The 18,526-nt window shown below is 44.1% G+C and overlaps 14 non-coding genes across 14 annotated transcripts; all 14 read left to right on the forward strand.

The window, feature by feature from the left end:
- Positions 1-969: 969 nt before the first annotated feature.
- Positions 970-1,042, forward strand: Trnar-ucu (transfer RNA arginine (anticodon UCU)). The gene has a single exon. It is a non-coding gene; the product is annotated as a tRNA-Arg (tRNA).
- Positions 1,043-2,262: 1,220 nt separating this feature from the next.
- Trnar-ucu (transfer RNA arginine (anticodon UCU)) lies at positions 2,263-2,335 on the forward strand. The gene has a single exon. It is a non-coding gene; the product is annotated as a tRNA-Arg (tRNA).
- A 1,220-nt stretch (positions 2,336-3,555) lies between these two features.
- On the forward strand, positions 3,556-3,628 carry Trnar-ucu (transfer RNA arginine (anticodon UCU)). Its single transcript has one exon. It is a non-coding gene; the product is annotated as a tRNA-Arg (tRNA).
- Positions 3,629-4,848: 1,220 nt separating this feature from the next.
- Trnar-ucu (transfer RNA arginine (anticodon UCU)) lies at positions 4,849-4,921 on the forward strand. The gene has a single exon. It is a non-coding gene; the product is annotated as a tRNA-Arg (tRNA).
- A 1,220-nt stretch (positions 4,922-6,141) lies between these two features.
- On the forward strand, positions 6,142-6,214 carry Trnar-ucu (transfer RNA arginine (anticodon UCU)). Its single transcript has one exon. It is a non-coding gene; the product is annotated as a tRNA-Arg (tRNA).
- Positions 6,215-7,434: 1,220 nt separating this feature from the next.
- Trnar-ucu (transfer RNA arginine (anticodon UCU)) lies at positions 7,435-7,507 on the forward strand. The gene has a single exon. It is a non-coding gene; the product is annotated as a tRNA-Arg (tRNA).
- Positions 7,508-8,727: 1,220 nt separating this feature from the next.
- Positions 8,728-8,800, forward strand: Trnar-ucu (transfer RNA arginine (anticodon UCU)). The gene has a single exon. It is a non-coding gene; the product is annotated as a tRNA-Arg (tRNA).
- A 1,220-nt stretch (positions 8,801-10,020) lies between these two features.
- Positions 10,021-10,093, forward strand: Trnar-ucu (transfer RNA arginine (anticodon UCU)). Its single transcript has one exon. It is a non-coding gene; the product is annotated as a tRNA-Arg (tRNA).
- Positions 10,094-11,313: 1,220 nt separating this feature from the next.
- On the forward strand, positions 11,314-11,386 carry Trnar-ucu (transfer RNA arginine (anticodon UCU)). The gene has a single exon. It is a non-coding gene; the product is annotated as a tRNA-Arg (tRNA).
- Positions 11,387-12,606: 1,220 nt separating this feature from the next.
- Positions 12,607-12,679, forward strand: Trnar-ucu (transfer RNA arginine (anticodon UCU)). Its single transcript has one exon. It is a non-coding gene; the product is annotated as a tRNA-Arg (tRNA).
- A 1,220-nt stretch (positions 12,680-13,899) lies between these two features.
- Positions 13,900-13,972, forward strand: Trnar-ucu (transfer RNA arginine (anticodon UCU)). Its single transcript has one exon. It is a non-coding gene; the product is annotated as a tRNA-Arg (tRNA).
- Positions 13,973-15,183: 1,211 nt separating this feature from the next.
- Trnar-ucu (transfer RNA arginine (anticodon UCU)) lies at positions 15,184-15,256 on the forward strand. The gene has a single exon. It is a non-coding gene; the product is annotated as a tRNA-Arg (tRNA).
- Positions 15,257-16,476: 1,220 nt separating this feature from the next.
- Trnar-ucu (transfer RNA arginine (anticodon UCU)) lies at positions 16,477-16,549 on the forward strand. Its single transcript has one exon. It is a non-coding gene; the product is annotated as a tRNA-Arg (tRNA).
- Positions 16,550-17,769: 1,220 nt separating this feature from the next.
- On the forward strand, positions 17,770-17,842 carry Trnar-ucu (transfer RNA arginine (anticodon UCU)). Its single transcript has one exon. It is a non-coding gene; the product is annotated as a tRNA-Arg (tRNA).
- Positions 17,843-18,526: the final 684 nt, after the last annotated feature.

Genomic DNA, 18,526 nt, shown 5'->3' on the forward strand with positions numbered 1-18,526 from the left:
ATATAGCAATAGAACGCACATTTTGTACAGAAACAAATACAGTGAAGAGTGAAATAATTTTGTATTACTTCACGAGTCAATGTATGTAATCCCAGTCATGATCTTTAATTCTTCCAGCCCAAGGTGAGAGGGTTTCAGTTTTCTCGGCCACAAGTGAGAAAAGTAGACAGTTTCACAACAAGATATTGTACTATGGTTCCTTAACTGTTCCCAGTAAGCAATGGCACTCTGTATCTATAGAAACGGCGGCAATTTTCGCTTCAGCACAGGGGGCTTTTACTGGAGACTGCCAGGAGTGGACTTGGTGGATGCATGAAGGGAGAAGACCAGACACAGATGTCTGACGCTCCGCTGACGCTTGCAGAAAACTACATTAAGTATGATTCCCGCCTATAACTGACGGCGAGAGAGATGCATCATCTGTCCACTTCTCATCGAAGCACACTGTCACCAAGCAATGGCTGACGCTTCGAGCACGGCATGGAATTGCCAGGGAGGTGATGCAGCTAACGTTCCTGGTAAATGTGCTAACAGGGCACACACGTCCGTTGGAGTGTATACATATGATGGGGACCGGCTGTGACACAGCAGTCAACCAAAGTCAAAAAATGTGACTAATCGTACAGTGTTCCCAGTGTGTCGTTTACCACTTTGTGAGTGGATGCTGTTCTAAAGAGCGCAATTCCCATTTATCTGTAAGCAGCGCACGTGAGCGAATCTAATAGCAGGACTGTGTTACTACGATTGTACAGAGCAACTCTGTCAATACGCAGGTGTTTCAATCAGTAGAGCCATGGTAAACAGAGCGATTCGGAGCGATGTATCGTGTCTGTTACATAAATAATGAGTCTTTGATGTAATTGCTTCAGAGAAATATGAAAGTAAGCCTATCAGAAAAGTAACGCGAGACATGTAGCACGGGTCATGTCTTGCAGAATCTCTTACATCTGAGACCGTCACTTGCACAGCGTCCCTTTGGCGCAGAGGATAGCGCGTTGGACTTCTAATCCAAAGGTCGTGGGTTCGATCCCCACAAGGGACGGGCAATTTTTAAAAATGTGTGCCAATCACGAGATGGGAATTGACATATGGGTAACCACAAGCGTCTTCAAAAGGTGAAAATTGTTGTGACTTCAGTTCTATGCTTAAATATGTTAACCTTACACATACAAGCAAAATTCTCGTAGATCCATGACGCTGCTATGTGTAAATGCTGTAAAAGCGGAACCATATCTTCACGCCCCTGTTCACGGGAATTTTCTTTCAATACCCAATTTTTACCTACAGATAGAAATATAGCAATAGAACGCACATTTTGTACAGAAACAAATACAGTGAAGAGTGAAATAATTTTGTATTACTTCACGAGTCAATGTATGTAATCCCAGTCATGATCTTTAATTCTTCCAGCCCAAGGTGAGAGGGTTTCAGTTTTCTCGGCCACAAGTGAGAAAAGTAGACAGTTTCACAACAAGATATTGTACTATGGTTCCTTAACTGTTCCCAGTAAGCAATGGCACTCTGTATCTATAGAAACGGCGGCAATTTTCGCTTCAGCACAGGGGGCTTTTACTGGAGACTGCCAGGAGTGGACTTGGTGGATGCATGAAGGGAGAAGACCAGACACAGATGTCTGACGCTCCGCTGACGCTTGCAGAAAACTACATTAAGTATGATTCCCGCCTATAACTGACGGCGAGAGAGATGCATCATCTGTCCACTTCTCATCGAAGCACACTGTCACCAAGCAATGGCTGACGCTTCGAGCACGGCATGGAATTGCCAGGGAGGTGATGCAGCTAACGTTCCTGGTAAATGTGCTAACAGGGCACACACGTCCGTTGGAGTGTATACATATGATGGGGACCGGCTGTGACACAGCAGTCAACCAAAGTCAAAAAATGTGACTAATCGTACAGTGTTCCCAGTGTGTCGTTTACCACTTTGTGAGTGGATGCTGTTCTAAAGAGCGCAATTCCCATTTATCTGTAAGCAGCGCACGTGAGCGAATCTAATAGCAGGACTGTGTTACTACGATTGTACAGAGCAACTCTGTCAATACGCAGGTGTTTCAATCAGTAGAGCCATGGTAAACAGAGCGATTCGGAGCGATGTATCGTGTCTGTTACATAAATAATGAGTCTTTGATGTAATTGCTTCAGAGAAATATGAAAGTAAGCCTATCAGAAAAGTAACGCGAGACATGTAGCACGGGTCATGTCTTGCAGAATCTCTTACATCTGAGACCGTCACTTGCACAGCGTCCCTTTGGCGCAGAGGATAGCGCGTTGGACTTCTAATCCAAAGGTCGTGGGTTCGATCCCCACAAGGGACGGGCAATTTTTAAAAATGTGTGCCAATCACGAGATGGGAATTGACATATGGGTAACCACAAGCGTCTTCAAAAGGTGAAAATTGTTGTGACTTCAGTTCTATGCTTAAATATGTTAACCTTACACATACAAGCAAAATTCTCGTAGATCCATGACGCTGCTATGTGTAAATGCTGTAAAAGCGGAACCATATCTTCACGCCCCTGTTCACGGGAATTTTCTTTCAATACCCAATTTTTACCTACAGATAGAAATATAGCAATAGAACGCACATTTTGTACAGAAACAAATACAGTGAAGAGTGAAATAATTTTGTATTACTTCACGAGTCAATGTATGTAATCCCAGTCATGATCTTTAATTCTTCCAGCCCAAGGTGAGAGGGTTTCAGTTTTCTCGGCCACAAGTGAGAAAAGTAGACAGTTTCACAACAAGATATTGTACTATGGTTCCTTAACTGTTCCCAGTAAGCAATGGCACTCTGTATCTATAGAAACGGCGGCAATTTTCGCTTCAGCACAGGGGGCTTTTACTGGAGACTGCCAGGAGTGGACTTGGTGGATGCATGAAGGGAGAAGACCAGACACAGATGTCTGACGCTCCGCTGACGCTTGCAGAAAACTACATTAAGTATGATTCCCGCCTATAACTGACGGCGAGAGAGATGCATCATCTGTCCACTTCTCATCGAAGCACACTGTCACCAAGCAATGGCTGACGCTTCGAGCACGGCATGGAATTGCCAGGGAGGTGATGCAGCTAACGTTCCTGGTAAATGTGCTAACAGGGCACACACGTCCGTTGGAGTGTATACATATGATGGGGACCGGCTGTGACACAGCAGTCAACCAAAGTCAAAAAATGTGACTAATCGTACAGTGTTCCCAGTGTGTCGTTTACCACTTTGTGAGTGGATGCTGTTCTAAAGAGCGCAATTCCCATTTATCTGTAAGCAGCGCACGTGAGCGAATCTAATAGCAGGACTGTGTTACTACGATTGTACAGAGCAACTCTGTCAATACGCAGGTGTTTCAATCAGTAGAGCCATGGTAAACAGAGCGATTCGGAGCGATGTATCGTGTCTGTTACATAAATAATGAGTCTTTGATGTAATTGCTTCAGAGAAATATGAAAGTAAGCCTATCAGAAAAGTAACGCGAGACATGTAGCACGGGTCATGTCTTGCAGAATCTCTTACATCTGAGACCGTCACTTGCACAGCGTCCCTTTGGCGCAGAGGATAGCGCGTTGGACTTCTAATCCAAAGGTCGTGGGTTCGATCCCCACAAGGGACGGGCAATTTTTAAAAATGTGTGCCAATCACGAGATGGGAATTGACATATGGGTAACCACAAGCGTCTTCAAAAGGTGAAAATTGTTGTGACTTCAGTTCTATGCTTAAATATGTTAACCTTACACATACAAGCAAAATTCTCGTAGATCCATGACGCTGCTATGTGTAAATGCTGTAAAAGCGGAACCATATCTTCACGCCCCTGTTCACGGGAATTTTCTTTCAATACCCAATTTTTACCTACAGATAGAAATATAGCAATAGAACGCACATTTTGTACAGAAACAAATACAGTGAAGAGTGAAATAATTTTGTATTACTTCACGAGTCAATGTATGTAATCCCAGTCATAATCTTTAATTCTTCCAGCCCAAGGTGAGAGGGTTTCAGTTTTCTCGGCCACAAGTGAGAAAAGTAGACAGTTTCACAACAAGATATTGTACTATGGTTCCTTAACTGTTCCCAGTAAGCAATGGCACTCTGTATCTATAGAAACGGCGGCAATTTTCGCTTCAGCACAGGGGGCTTTTACTGGAGACTGCCAGGAGTGGACTTGGTGGATGCATGAAGGGAGAAGACCAGACACAGATGTCTGACGCTCCGCTGACGCTTGCAGAAAACTACATTAAGTATGATTCCCGCCTATAACTGACGGCGAGAGAGATGCATCATCTGTCCACTTCTCATCGAAGCACACTGTCACCAAGCAATGGCTGACGCTTCGAGCACGGCATGGAATTGCCAGGGAGGTGATGCAGCTAACGTTCCTGGTAAATGTGCTAACAGGGCACACACGTCCGTTGGAGTGTATACATATGATGGGGACCGGCTGTGACACAGCAGTCAACCAAAGTCAAAAAATGTGACTAATCGTACAGTGTTCCCAGTGTGTCGTTTACCACTTTGTGAGTGGATGCTGTTCTAAAGAGCGCAATTCCCATTTATCTGTAAGCAGCGCACGTGAGCGAATCTAATAGCAGGACTGTGTTACTACGATTGTACAGAGCAACTCTGTCAATACGCAGGTGTTTCAATCAGTAGAGCCATGGTAAACAGAGCGATTCGGAGCGATGTATCGTGTCTGTTACATAAATAATGAGTCTTTGATGTAATTGCTTCAGAGAAATATGAAAGTAAGCCTATCAGAAAAGTAACGCGAGACATGTAGCACGGGTCATGTCTTGCAGAATCTCTTACATCTGAGACCGTCACTTGCACAGCGTCCCTTTGGCGCAGAGGATAGCGCGTTGGACTTCTAATCCAAAGGTCGTGGGTTCGATCCCCACAAGGGACGGGCAATTTTTAAAAATGTGTGCCAATCACGAGATGGGAATTGACATATGGGTAACCACAAGCGTCTTCAAAAGGTGAAAATTGTTGTGACTTCAGTTCTATGCTTAAATATGTTAACCTTACACATACAAGCAAAATTCTCGTAGATCCATGACGCTGCTATGTGTAAATGCTGTAAAAGCGGAACCATATCTTCACGCCCCTGTTCACGGGAATTTTCTTTCAATACCCAATTTTTACCTACAGATAGAAATATAGCAATAGAACGCACATTTTGTACAGAAACAAATACAGTGAAGAGTGAAATAATTTTGTATTACTTCACGAGTCAATGTATGTAATCCCAGTCATGATCTTTAATTCTTCCAGCCCAAGGTGAGAGGGTTTCAGTTTTCTCGGCCACAAGTGAGAAAAGTAGACAGTTTCACAACAAGATATTGTACTATGGTTCCTTAACTGTTCCCAGTAAGCAATGGCACTCTGTATCTATAGAAACGGCGGCAATTTTCGCTTCAGCACAGGGGGCTTTTACTGGAGACTGCCAGGAGTGGACTTGGTGGATGCATGAAGGGAGAAGACCAGACACAGATGTCTGACGCTCCGCTGACGCTTGCAGAAAACTACATTAAGTATGATTCCCGCCTATAACTGACGGCGAGAGAGATGCATCATCTGTCCACTTCTCATCGAAGCACACTGTCACCAAGCAATGGCTGACGCTTCGAGCACGGCATGGAATTGCCAGGGAGGTGATGCAGCTAACGTTCCTGGTAAATGTGCTAACAGGGCACACACGTCCGTTGGAGTGTATACATATGATGGGGACCGGCTGTGACACAGCAGTCAACCAAAGTCAAAAAATGTGACTAATCGTACAGTGTTCCCAGTGTGTCGTTTACCACTTTGTGAGTGGATGCTGTTCTAAAGAGCGCAATTCCCATTTATCTGTAAGCAGCGCACGTGAGCGAATCTAATAGCAGGACTGTGTTACTACGATTGTACAGAGCAACTCTGTCAATACGCAGGTGTTTCAATCAGTAGAGCCATGGTAAACAGAGCGATTCGGAGCGATGTATCGTGTCTGTTACATAAATAATGAGTCTTTGATGTAATTGCTTCAGAGAAATATGAAAGTAAGCCTATCAGAAAAGTAACGCGAGACATGTAGCACGGGTCATGTCTTGCAGAATCTCTTACATCTGAGACCGTCACTTGCACAGCGTCCCTTTGGCGCAGAGGATAGCGCGTTGGACTTCTAATCCAAAGGTCGTGGGTTCGATCCCCACAAGGGACGGGCAATTTTTAAAAATGTGTGCCAATCACGAGATGGGAATTGACATATGGGTAACCACAAGCGTCTTCAAAAGGTGAAAATTGTTGTGACTTCAGTTCTATGCTTAAATATGTTAACCTTACACATACAAGCAAAATTCTCGTAGATCCATGACGCTGCTATGTGTAAATGCTGTAAAAGCGGAACCATATCTTCACGCCCCTGTTCACGGGAATTTTCTTTCAATACCCAATTTTTACCTACAGATAGAAATATAGCAATAGAACGCACATTTTGTACAGAAACAAATACAGTGAAGAGTGAAATAATTTTGTATTACTTCACGAGTCAATGTATGTAATCCCAGTCATGATCTTTAATTCTTCCAGCCCAAGGTGAGAGGGTTTCAGTTTTCTCGGCCACAAGTGAGAAAAGTAGACAGTTTCACAACAAGATATTGTACTATGGTTCCTTAACTGTTCCCAGTAAGCAATGGCACTCTGTATCTATAGAAACGGCGGCAATTTTCGCTTCAGCACAGGGGGCTTTTACTGGAGACTGCCAGGAGTGGACTTGGTGGATGCATGAAGGGAGAAGACCAGACACAGATGTCTGACGCTCCGCTGACGCTTGCAGAAAACTACATTAAGTATGATTCCCGCCTATAACTGACGGCGAGAGAGATGCATCATCTGTCCACTTCTCATCGAAGCACACTGTCACCAAGCAATGGCTGACGCTTCGAGCACGGCATGGAATTGCCAGGGAGGTGATGCAGCTAACGTTCCTGGTAAATGTGCTAACAGGGCACACACGTCCGTTGGAGTGTATACATATGATGGGGACCGGCTGTGACACAGCAGTCAACCAAAGTCAAAAAATGTGACTAATCGTACAGTGTTCCCAGTGTGTCGTTTACCACTTTGTGAGTGGATGCTGTTCTAAAGAGCGCAATTCCCATTTATCTGTAAGCAGCGCACGTGAGCGAATCTAATAGCAGGACTGTGTTACTACGATTGTACAGAGCAACTCTGTCAATACGCAGGTGTTTCAATCAGTAGAGCCATGGTAAACAGAGCGATTCGGAGCGATGTATCGTGTCTGTTACATAAATAATGAGTCTTTGATGTAATTGCTTCAGAGAAATATGAAAGTAAGCCTATCAGAAAAGTAACGCGAGACATGTAGCACGGGTCATGTCTTGCAGAATCTCTTACATCTGAGACCGTCACTTGCACAGCGTCCCTTTGGCGCAGAGGATAGCGCGTTGGACTTCTAATCCAAAGGTCGTGGGTTCGATCCCCACAAGGGACGGGCAATTTTTAAAAATGTGTGCCAATCACGAGATGGGAATTGACATATGGGTAACCACAAGCGTCTTCAAAAGGTGAAAATTGTTGTGACTTCAGTTCTATGCTTAAATATGTTAACCTTACACATACAAGCAAAATTCTCGTAGATCCATGACGCTGCTATGTGTAAATGCTGTAAAAGCGGAACCATATCTTCACGCCCCTGTTCACGGGAATTTTCTTTCAATACCCAATTTTTACCTACAGATAGAAATATAGCAATAGAACGCACATTTTGTACAGAAACAAATACAGTGAAGAGTGAAATAATTTTGTATTACTTCACGAGTCAATGTATGTAATCCCAGTCATGATCTTTAATTCTTCCAGCCCAAGGTGAGAGGGTTTCAGTTTTCTCGGCCACAAGTGAGAAAAGTAGACAGTTTCACAACAAGATATTGTACTATGGTTCCTTAACTGTTCCCAGTAAGCAATGGCACTCTGTATCTATAGAAACGGCGGCAATTTTCGCTTCAGCACAGGGGGCTTTTACTGGAGACTGCCAGGAGTGGACTTGGTGGATGCATGAAGGGAGAAGACCAGACACAGATGTCTGACGCTCCGCTGACGCTTGCAGAAAACTACATTAAGTATGATTCCCGCCTATAACTGACGGCGAGAGAGATGCATCATCTGTCCACTTCTCATCGAAGCACACTGTCACCAAGCAATGGCTGACGCTTCGAGCACGGCATGGAATTGCCAGGGAGGTGATGCAGCTAACGTTCCTGGTAAATGTGCTAACAGGGCACACACGTCCGTTGGAGTGTATACATATGATGGGGACCGGCTGTGACACAGCAGTCAACCAAAGTCAAAAAATGTGACTAATCGTACAGTGTTCCCAGTGTGTCGTTTACCACTTTGTGAGTGGATGCTGTTCTAAAGAGCGCAATTCCCATTTATCTGTAAGCAGCGCACGTGAGCGAATCTAATAGCAGGACTGTGTTACTACGATTGTACAGAGCAACTCTGTCAATACGCAGGTGTTTCAATCAGTAGAGCCATGGTAAACAGAGCGATTCGGAGCGATGTATCGTGTCTGTTACATAAATAATGAGTCTTTGATGTAATTGCTTCAGAGAAATATGAAAGTAAGCCTATCAGAAAAGTAACGCGAGACATGTAGCACGGGTCATGTCTTGCAGAATCTCTTACATCTGAGACCGTCACTTGCACAGCGTCCCTTTGGCGCAGAGGATAGCGCGTTGGACTTCTAATCCAAAGGTCGTGGGTTCGATCCCCACAAGGGACGGGCAATTTTTAAAAATGTGTGCCAATCACGAGATGGGAATTGACATATGGGTAACCACAAGCGTCTTCAAAAGGTGAAAATTGTTGTGACTTCAGTTCTATGCTTAAATATGTTAACCTTACACATACAAGCAAAATTCTCGTAGATCCATGACGCTGCTATGTGTAAATGCTGTAAAAGCGGAACCATATCTTCACGCCCCTGTTCACGGGAATTTTCTTTCAATACCCAATTTTTACCTACAGATAGAAATATAGCAATAGAACGCACATTTTGTACAGAAACAAATACAGTGAAGAGTGAAATAATTTTGTATTACTTCACGAGTCAATGTATGTAATCCCAGTCATGATCTTTAATTCTTCCAGCCCAAGGTGAGAGGGTTTCAGTTTTCTCGGCCACAAGTGAGAAAAGTAGACAGTTTCACAACAAGATATTGTACTATGGTTCCTTAACTGTTCCCAGTAAGCAATGGCACTCTGTATCTATAGAAACGGCGGCAATTTTCGCTTCAGCACAGGGGGCTTTTACTGGAGACTGCCAGGAGTGGACTTGGTGGATGCATGAAGGGAGAAGACCAGACACAGATGTCTGACGCTCCGCTGACGCTTGCAGAAAACTACATTAAGTATGATTCCCGCCTATAACTGACGGCGAGAGAGATGCATCATCTGTCCACTTCTCATCGAAGCACACTGTCACCAAGCAATGGCTGACGCTTCGAGCACGGCATGGAATTGCCAGGGAGGTGATGCAGCTAACGTTCCTGGTAAATGTGCTAACAGGGCACACACGTCCGTTGGAGTGTATACATATGATGGGGACCGGCTGTGACACAGCAGTCAACCAAAGTCAAAAAATGTGACTAATCGTACAGTGTTCCCAGTGTGTCGTTTACCACTTTGTGAGTGGATGCTGTTCTAAAGAGCGCAATTCCCATTTATCTGTAAGCAGCGCACGTGAGCGAATCTAATAGCAGGACTGTGTTACTACGATTGTACAGAGCAACTCTGTCAATACGCAGGTGTTTCAATCAGTAGAGCCATGGTAAACAGAGCGATTCGGAGCGATGTATCGTGTCTGTTACATAAATAATGAGTCTTTGATGTAATTGCTTCAGAGAAATATGAAAGTAAGCCTATCAGAAAAGTAACGCGAGACATGTAGCACGGGTCATGTCTTGCAGAATCTCTTACATCTGAGACCGTCACTTGCACAGCGTCCCTTTGGCGCAGAGGATAGCGCGTTGGACTTCTAATCCAAAGGTCGTGGGTTCGATCCCCACAAGGGACGGGCAATTTTTAAAAATGTGTGCCAATCACGAGATGGGAATTGACATATGGGTAACCACAAGCGTCTTCAAAAGGTGAAAATTGTTGTGACTTCAGTTCTATGCTTAAATATGTTAACCTTACACATACAAGCAAAATTCTCGTAGATCCATGACGCTGCTATGTGTAAATGCTGTAAAAGCGGAACCATATCTTCACGCCCCTGTTCACGGGAATTTTCTTTCAATACCCAATTTTTACCTACAGATAGAAATATAGCAATAGAACGCACATTTTGTACAGAAACAAATACAGTGAAGAGTGAAATAATTTTGTATTACTTCACGAGTCAATGTATGTAATCCCAGTCATGATCTTTAATTCTTCCAGCCCAAGGTGAGAGGGTTTCAGTTTTCTCGGCCACAAGTGAGAAAAGTAGACAGTTTCACAACAAGATATTGTACTATGGTTCCTTAACTGTTCCCAGTAAGCAATGGCACTCTGTATCTATAGAAACGGCGGCAATTTTCGCTTCAGCACAGGGGGCTTTTACTGGAGACTGCCAGGAGTGGACTTGGTGGATGCATGAAGGGAGAAGACCAGACACAGATGTCTGACGCTCCGCTGACGCTTGCAGAAAACTACATTAAGTATGATTCCCGCCTATAACTGACGGCGAGAGAGATGCATCATCTGTCCACTTCTCATCGAAGCACACTGTCACCAAGCAATGGCTGACGCTTCGAGCACGGCATGGAATTGCCAGGGAGGTGATGCAGCTAACGTTCCTGGTAAATGTGCTAACAGGGCACACACGTCCGTTGGAGTGTATACATATGATGGGGACCGGCTGTGACACAGCAGTCAACCAAAGTCAAAAAATGTGACTAATCGTACAGTGTTCCCAGTGTGTCGTTTACCACTTTGTGAGTGGATGCTGTTCTAAAGAGCGCAATTCCCATTTATCTGTAAGCAGCGCACGTGAGCGAATCTAATAGCAGGACTGTGTTACTACGATTGTACAGAGCAACTCTGTCAATACGCAGGTGTTTCAATCAGTAGAGCCATGGTAAACAGAGCGATTCGGAGCGATGTATCGTGTCTGTTACATAAATAATGAGTCTTTGATGTAATTGCTTCAGAGAAATATGAAAGTAAGCCTATCAGAAAAGTAACGCGAGACATGTAGCACGGGTCATGTCTTGCAGAATCTCTTACATCTGAGACCGTCACTTGCACAGCGTCCCTTTGGCGCAGAGGATAGCGCGTTGGACTTCTAATCCAAAGGTCGTGGGTTCGATCCCCACAAGGGACGGGCAATTTTTAAAAATGTGTGCCAATCACGAGATGGGAATTGACATATGGGTAACCACAAGCGTCTTCAAAAGGTGAAAATTGTTGTGACTTCAGTTCTATGCTTAAATATGTTAACCTTACACATACAAGCAAAATTCTCGTAGATCCATGACGCTGCTATGTGTAAATGCTGTAAAAGCGGAACCATATCTTCACGCCCCTGTTCACGGGAATTTTCTTTCAATACCCAATTTTTACCTACAGATAGAAATATAGCAATAGAACGCACATTTTGTACAGAAACAAATACAGTGAAGAGTGAAATAATTTTGTATTACTTCACGAGTCAATGTATGTAATCCCAGTCATGATCTTTAATTCTTCCAGCCCAAGGTGAGAGGGTTTCAGTTTTCTCGGCCACAAGTGAGAAAAGTAGACAGTTTCACAACAAGATATTGTACTATGGTTCCTTAACTGTTCCCAGTAAGCAATGGCACTCTGTATCTATAGAAACGGCGGCAATTTTCGCTTCAGCACAGGGGGCTTTTACTGGAGACTGCCAGGAGTGGACTTGGTGGATGCATGAAGGGAGAAGACCAGACACAGATGTCTGACGCTCCGCTGACGCTTGCAGAAAACTACATTAAGTATGATTCCCGCCTATAACTGACGGCGAGAGAGATGCATCATCTGTCCACTTCTCATCGAAGCACACTGTCACCAAGCAATGGCTGACGCTTCGAGCACGGCATGGAATTGCCAGGGAGGTGATGCAGCTAACGTTCCTGGTAAATGTGCTAACAGGGCACACACGTCCGTTGGAGTGTATACATATGATGGGGACCGGCTGTGACACAGCAGTCAACCAAAGTCAAAAAATGTGACTAATCGTACAGTGTTCCCAGTGTGTCGTTTACCACTTTGTGAGTGGATGCTGTTCTAAAGAGCGCAATTCCCATTTATCTGTAAGCAGCGCACGTGAGCGAATCTAATAGCAGGACTGTGTTACTACGATTGTACAGAGCAACTCTGTCAATACGCAGGTGTTTCAATCAGTAGAGCCATGGTAAACAGAGCGATTCGGAGCGATGTATCGTGTCTGTTACATAAATAATGAGTCTTTGATGTAATTGCTTCAGAGAAATATGAAAGTAAGCCTATCAGAAAAGTAACGCGAGACATGTAGCACGGGTCATGTCTTGCAGAATCTCTTACATCTGAGACCGTCACTTGCACAGCGTCCCTTTGGCGCAGAGGATAGCGCGTTGGACTTCTAATCCAAAGGTCGTGGGTTCGATCCCCACAAGGGACGGGCAATTTTTAAAAATGTGTGCCAATCACGAGATGGGAATTGACATATGGGTAACCACAAGCGTCTTCAAAAGGTGAAAATTGTTGTGACTTCAGTTCTATGCTTAAATATGTTAACCTTACACATACAAGCAAAATTCTCGTAGATCCATGACGCTGCTATGTGTAAATGCTGTAAAAGCGGAACCATATCTTCACGCCCCTGTTCACGGGAATTTTCTTTCAATACCCAATTTTTACCTACAGATAGAAATATAGCAATAGAACGCACATTTTGTACAGAAACAAATACAGTGAAGAGTGAAATAATTTTGTATTACTTCACGAGTCAATGTATGTAATCCCAGTCATGATCTTTAATTCTTCCAGCCCAAGGTGAGAGGGTTTCAGTTTTCTCGGCCACAAGTGAGAAAAGTAGACAGTTTCACAACAAGATATTGTACTATGGTTCCTTAACTGTTCCCAGTAAGCAATGGCACTCTGTATCTATAGAAACGGCGGCAATTTTCGCTTCAGCACAGGGGGCTTTTACTGGAGACTGCCAGGAGTGGACTTGGTGGATGCATGAAGGGAGAAGACCAGACACAGATGTCTGACGCTCCGCTGACGCTTGCAGAAAACTACATTAAGTATGATTCCCGCCTATAACTGACGGCGAGAGAGATGCATCATCTGTCCACTTCTCATCGAAGCACACTGTCACCAAGCAATGGCTGACGCTTCGAGCACGGCATGGAATTGCCAGGGAGGTGATGCAGCTAACGTTCCTGGTAAATGTGCTAACAGGGCACACACGTCCGTTGGAGTGTATACATATGATGGGGACCGGCTGTGACACAGCAGTCAACCAAAGTCAAAAAATGTGACTAATCGTACAGTGTTCCCAGTGTGTCGTTTACCACTTTGTGAGTGGATGCTGTTCTAAAGAGCGCAATTCCCATTTATCTGTAAGCAGCGCACGTGAGCGAATCTAATAGCAGGACTGTGTTACTACGATTGTACAGAGCAACTCTGTCAATACGCAGGTGTTTCAATCAGTAGAGCCATGGTAAACAGAGCGATTCGGAGCGATGTATCGTGTCTGTTACATAAATAATGAGTCTTTGATGTAATTGCTTCAGAGAAATATGAAAGTAAGCCTATCAGAAAAGTAACGCGAGACATGTAGCACGGGTCATGTCTTGCAGAATCTCTTACATCTGAGACCGTCACTTGCACAGCGTCCCTTTGGCGCAGAGGATAGCGCGTTGGACTTCTAATCCAAAGGTCGTGGGTTCGATCCCCACAAGGGACGGGCAATTTTTAAAAATGTGTGCCAATCACGAGATGGGAATTGACATATGGGTAACCACAAGCGTCTTCAAAAGGTGAAAATTGTTGTGACTTCAGTTCTATGCTTAAATATGTTAACCTTACACATACAAGCAAAATTCTCGTAGATCCATGACGCTGCTATGTGTAAAAGCGGAACCATATCTTCACGCCCCTGTTCACGGGAATTTTCTTTCAATACCCAATTTTTACCTACAGATAGAAATATAGCAATAGAACGCACATTTTGTACAGAAACAAATACAGTGAAGAGTGAAATAATTTTGTATTACTTCACGAGTCAATGTATGTAATCCCAGTCATGATCTTTAATTCTTCCAGCCCAAGGTGAGAGGGTTTCAGTTTTCTCGGCCACAAGTGAGAAAAGTAGACAGTTTCACAACAAGATATTGTACTATGGTTCCTTAACTGTTCCCAGTAAGCAATGGCACTCTGTATCTATAGAAACGGCGGCAATTTTCGCTTCAGCACAGGGGGCTTTTACTGGAGACTGCCAGGAGTGGGCTTGGTGGATGCATGAAGGGAGAAGACCAGACACAGATGTCTGACGCTCCGCTGACGCTTGCAGAAAACTACATTAAGTATGATTCCCGCCTATAACTGACGGCGAGAGAGATGCATCATCTGTCCACTTCTCATCGAAGCACACTGTCACCAAGCAATGGCTGACGCTTCGAGCACGGCATGGAATTGCCAGGGAGGTGATGCAGCTAACGTTCCTGGTAAATGTGCTAACAGGGCACACACGTCCGTTGGAGTGTATACATATGATGGGGACCGGCTGTGACACAGCAGTCAACCAAAGTCAAAAAATGTGACTAATCGTACAGTGTTCCCAGTGTGTCGTTTACCACTTTGTGAGTGGATGCTGTTCTAAAGAGCGCAATTCCCATTTATCTGTAAGCAGCGCACGTGAGCGAATCTAATAGCAGGACTGTGTTACTACGATTGTACAGAGCAACTCTGTCAATACGCAGGTGTTTCAATCAGTAGAGCCATGGTAAACAGAGCGATTCGGAGCGATGTATCGTGTCTGTTACATAAATAATGAGTCTTTGATGTAATTGCTTCAGAGAAATATGAAAGTAAGCCTATCAGAAAAGTAACGCGAGACATGTAGCACGGGTCATGTCTTGCAGAATCTCTTACATCTGAGACCGTCACTTGCACAGCGTCCCTTTGGCGCAGAGGATAGCGCGTTGGACTTCTAATCCAAAGGTCGTGGGTTCGATCCCCACAAGGGACGGGCAATTTTTAAAAATGTGTGCCAATCACGAGATGGGAATTGACATATGGGTAACCACAAGCGTCTTCAAAAGGTGAAAATTGTTGTGACTTCAGTTCTATGCTTAAATATGTTAACCTTACACATACAAGCAAAATTCTCGTAGATCCATGACGCTGCTATGTGTAAATGCTGTAAAAGCGGAACCATATCTTCACGCCCCTGTTCACGGGAATTTTCTTTCAATACCCAATTTTTACCTACAGATAGAAATATAGCAATAGAACGCACATTTTGTACAGAAACAAATACAGTGAAGAGTGAAATAATTTTGTATTACTTCACGAGTCAATGTATGTAATCCCAGTCATGATCTTTAATTCTTCCAGCCCAAGGTGAGAGGGTTTCAGTTTTCTCGGCCACAAGTGAGAAAAGTAGACAGTTTCACAACAAGATATTGTACTATGGTTCCTTAACTGTTCCCAGTAAGCAATGGCACTCTGTATCTATAGAAACGGCGGCAATTTTCGCTTCAGCACAGGGGGCTTTTACTGGAGACTGCCAGGAGTGGACTTGGTGGATGCATGAAGGGAGAAGACCAGACACAGATGTCTGACGCTCCGCTGACGCTTGCAGAAAACTACATTAAGTATGATTCCCGCCTATAACTGACGGCGAGAGAGATGCATCATCTGTCCACTTCTCATCGAAGCACACTGTCACCAAGCAATGGCTGACGCTTCGAGCACGGCATGGAATTGCCAGGGAGGTGATGCAGCTAACGTTCCTGGTAAATGTGCTAACAGGGCACACACGTCCGTTGGAGTGTATACATATGATGGGGACCGGCTGTGACACAGCAGTCAACCAAAGTCAAAAAATGTGACTAATCGTACAGTGTTCCCAGTGTGTCGTTTACCACTTTGTGAGTGGATGCTGTTCTAAAGAGCGCAATTCCCATTTATCTGTAAGCAGCGCACGTGAGCGAATCTAATAGCAGGACTGTGTTACTACGATTGTACAGAGCAACTCTGTCAATACGCAGGTGTTTCAATCAGTAGAGCCATGGTAAACAGAGCGATTCGGAGCGATGTATCGTGTCTGTTACATAAATAATGAGTCTTTGATGTAATTGCTTCAGAGAAATATGAAAGTAAGCCTATCAGAAAAGTAACGCGAGACATGTAGCACGGGTCATGTCTTGCAGAATCTCTTACATCTGAGACCGTCACTTGCACAGCGTCCCTTTGGCGCAGAGGATAGCGCGTTGGACTTCTAATCCAAAGGTCGTGGGTTCGATCCCCACAAGGGACGGGCAATTTTTAAAAATGTGTGCCAATCACGAGATGGGAATTGACATATGGGTAACCACAAGCGTCTTCAAAAGGTGAAAATTGTTGTGACTTCAGTTCTATGCTTAAATATGTTAACCTTACACATACAAGCAAAATTCTCGTAGATCCATGACGCTGCTATGTGTAAATGCTGTAAAAGCGGAACCATATCTTCACGCCCCTGTTCACGGGAATTTTCTTTCAATACCCAATTTTTACCTACAGATAGAAATATAGCAATAGAACGCACATTTTGTACAGAAACAAATACAGTGAAGAGTGAAATAATTTTGTATTACTTCACGAGTCAATGTATGTAATCCCAGTCATGATCTTTAATTCTTCCAGCCCAAGGTGAGAGGGTTTCAGTTTTCTCGGCCACAAGTGAGAAAAGTAGACAGTTTCACAACAAGATATTGTACTATGGTTCCTTAACTGTTCCCAGTAAGCAATGGCACTCTGTATCTATAGAAACGGCGGCAATTTTCGCTTCAGCACAGGGGGCTTTTACTGGAGACTGCCAGGAGTGGACTTGGTGGATGCATGAAGGGAGAAGACCAGACACAGATGTCTGACGCTCCGCTGACGCTTGCAGAAAACTACATTAAGTATGATTCCCGCCTATAACTGACGGCGAGAGAGATGCATCATCTGTCCACTTCTCATCGAAGCACACTGTCACCAAGCAATGGCTGACGCTTCGAGCACGGCATGGAATTGCCAGGGAGGTGATGCAGCTAACGTTCCTGGTAAATGTGCTAACAGGGCACACACGTCCGTTGGAGTGTATACATATGATGGGGACCGGCTGTGACACAGCAGTCAACCAAAGTCAAAAAATGTGACTAATCGTACAGTGTTCCCAGTGTGTCGTTTACCACTTTGTGAGTGGATGCTGTTCTAAAGAGCGCAATTCCCATTTATCTGTAAGCAGCGCACGTGAGCGAATCTAATAGCAGGACTGTGTTACTACGATTGTACAGAGCAACTCTGTCAATACGCAGGTGTTTCAATCAGTAGAGCCATGGTAAACAGAGCGATTCGGAGCGATGTATCGTGTCTGTTACATAAATAATGAGTCTTTGATGTAATTGCTTCAGAGAAATATGAAAGTAAGCCTATCAGAAAAGTAACGCGAGACATGTAGCACGGGTCATGTCTTGCAGAATCTCTTACATCTGAGACCGTCACTTGCACAGCGTCCCTTTGGCGCAGAGGATAGCGCGTTGGACTTCTAATCCAAAGGTCGTGGGTTCGATCCCCACAAGGGACGGGCAATTTTTAAAAATGTGTGCCAATCACGAGATGGGAATTGACATATGGGTAACCACAAGCGTCTTCAAAAGGTGAAAATTGTTGTGACTTCAGTTCTATGCTTAAATATGTTAACCTTACACATACAAGCAAAATTCTCGTAGATCCATGACGCTGCTATGTGTAAATGCTGTAAAAGCGGAACCATATCTTCACGCCCCTGTTCACGGGAATTTTCTTTCAATACCCAATTTTTACCTACAGATAGAAATATAGCAATAGAACGCACATTTTGTACAGAAACAAATACAGTGAAGAGTGAAATAATTTTGTATTACTTCACGAGTCAATGTATGTAATCCCAGTCATGATCTTTAATTCTTCCAGCCCAAGGTGAGAGGGTTTCAGTTTTCTCGGCCACAAGTGAGAAAAGTAGACAGTTTCACAACAAGATATTGTACTATGGTTCCTTAACTGTTCCCAGTAAGCAATGGCACTCTGTATCTATAGAAACGGCGGCAATTTTCGCTTCAGCACAGGGGGCTTTTACTGGAGACTGCCAGGAGTGGACTTGGTGGATGCATGAAGGGAGAAGACCAGACACAGATGTCTGACGCTCCGCTGACGCTTGCAGAAAACTACATTAAGTATGATTCCCGCCTATAACTGACGGCGAGAGAGATGCATCATCTGTCCACTTCTC

This window comes from Schistocerca cancellata, unplaced genomic scaffold (assembly GCF_023864275.1).
Source record: "Schistocerca cancellata isolate TAMUIC-IGC-003103 unplaced genomic scaffold, iqSchCanc2.1 HiC_scaffold_425, whole genome shotgun sequence".
Taxonomy (NCBI): domain Eukaryota; kingdom Metazoa; phylum Arthropoda; class Insecta; order Orthoptera; family Acrididae; genus Schistocerca; species Schistocerca cancellata.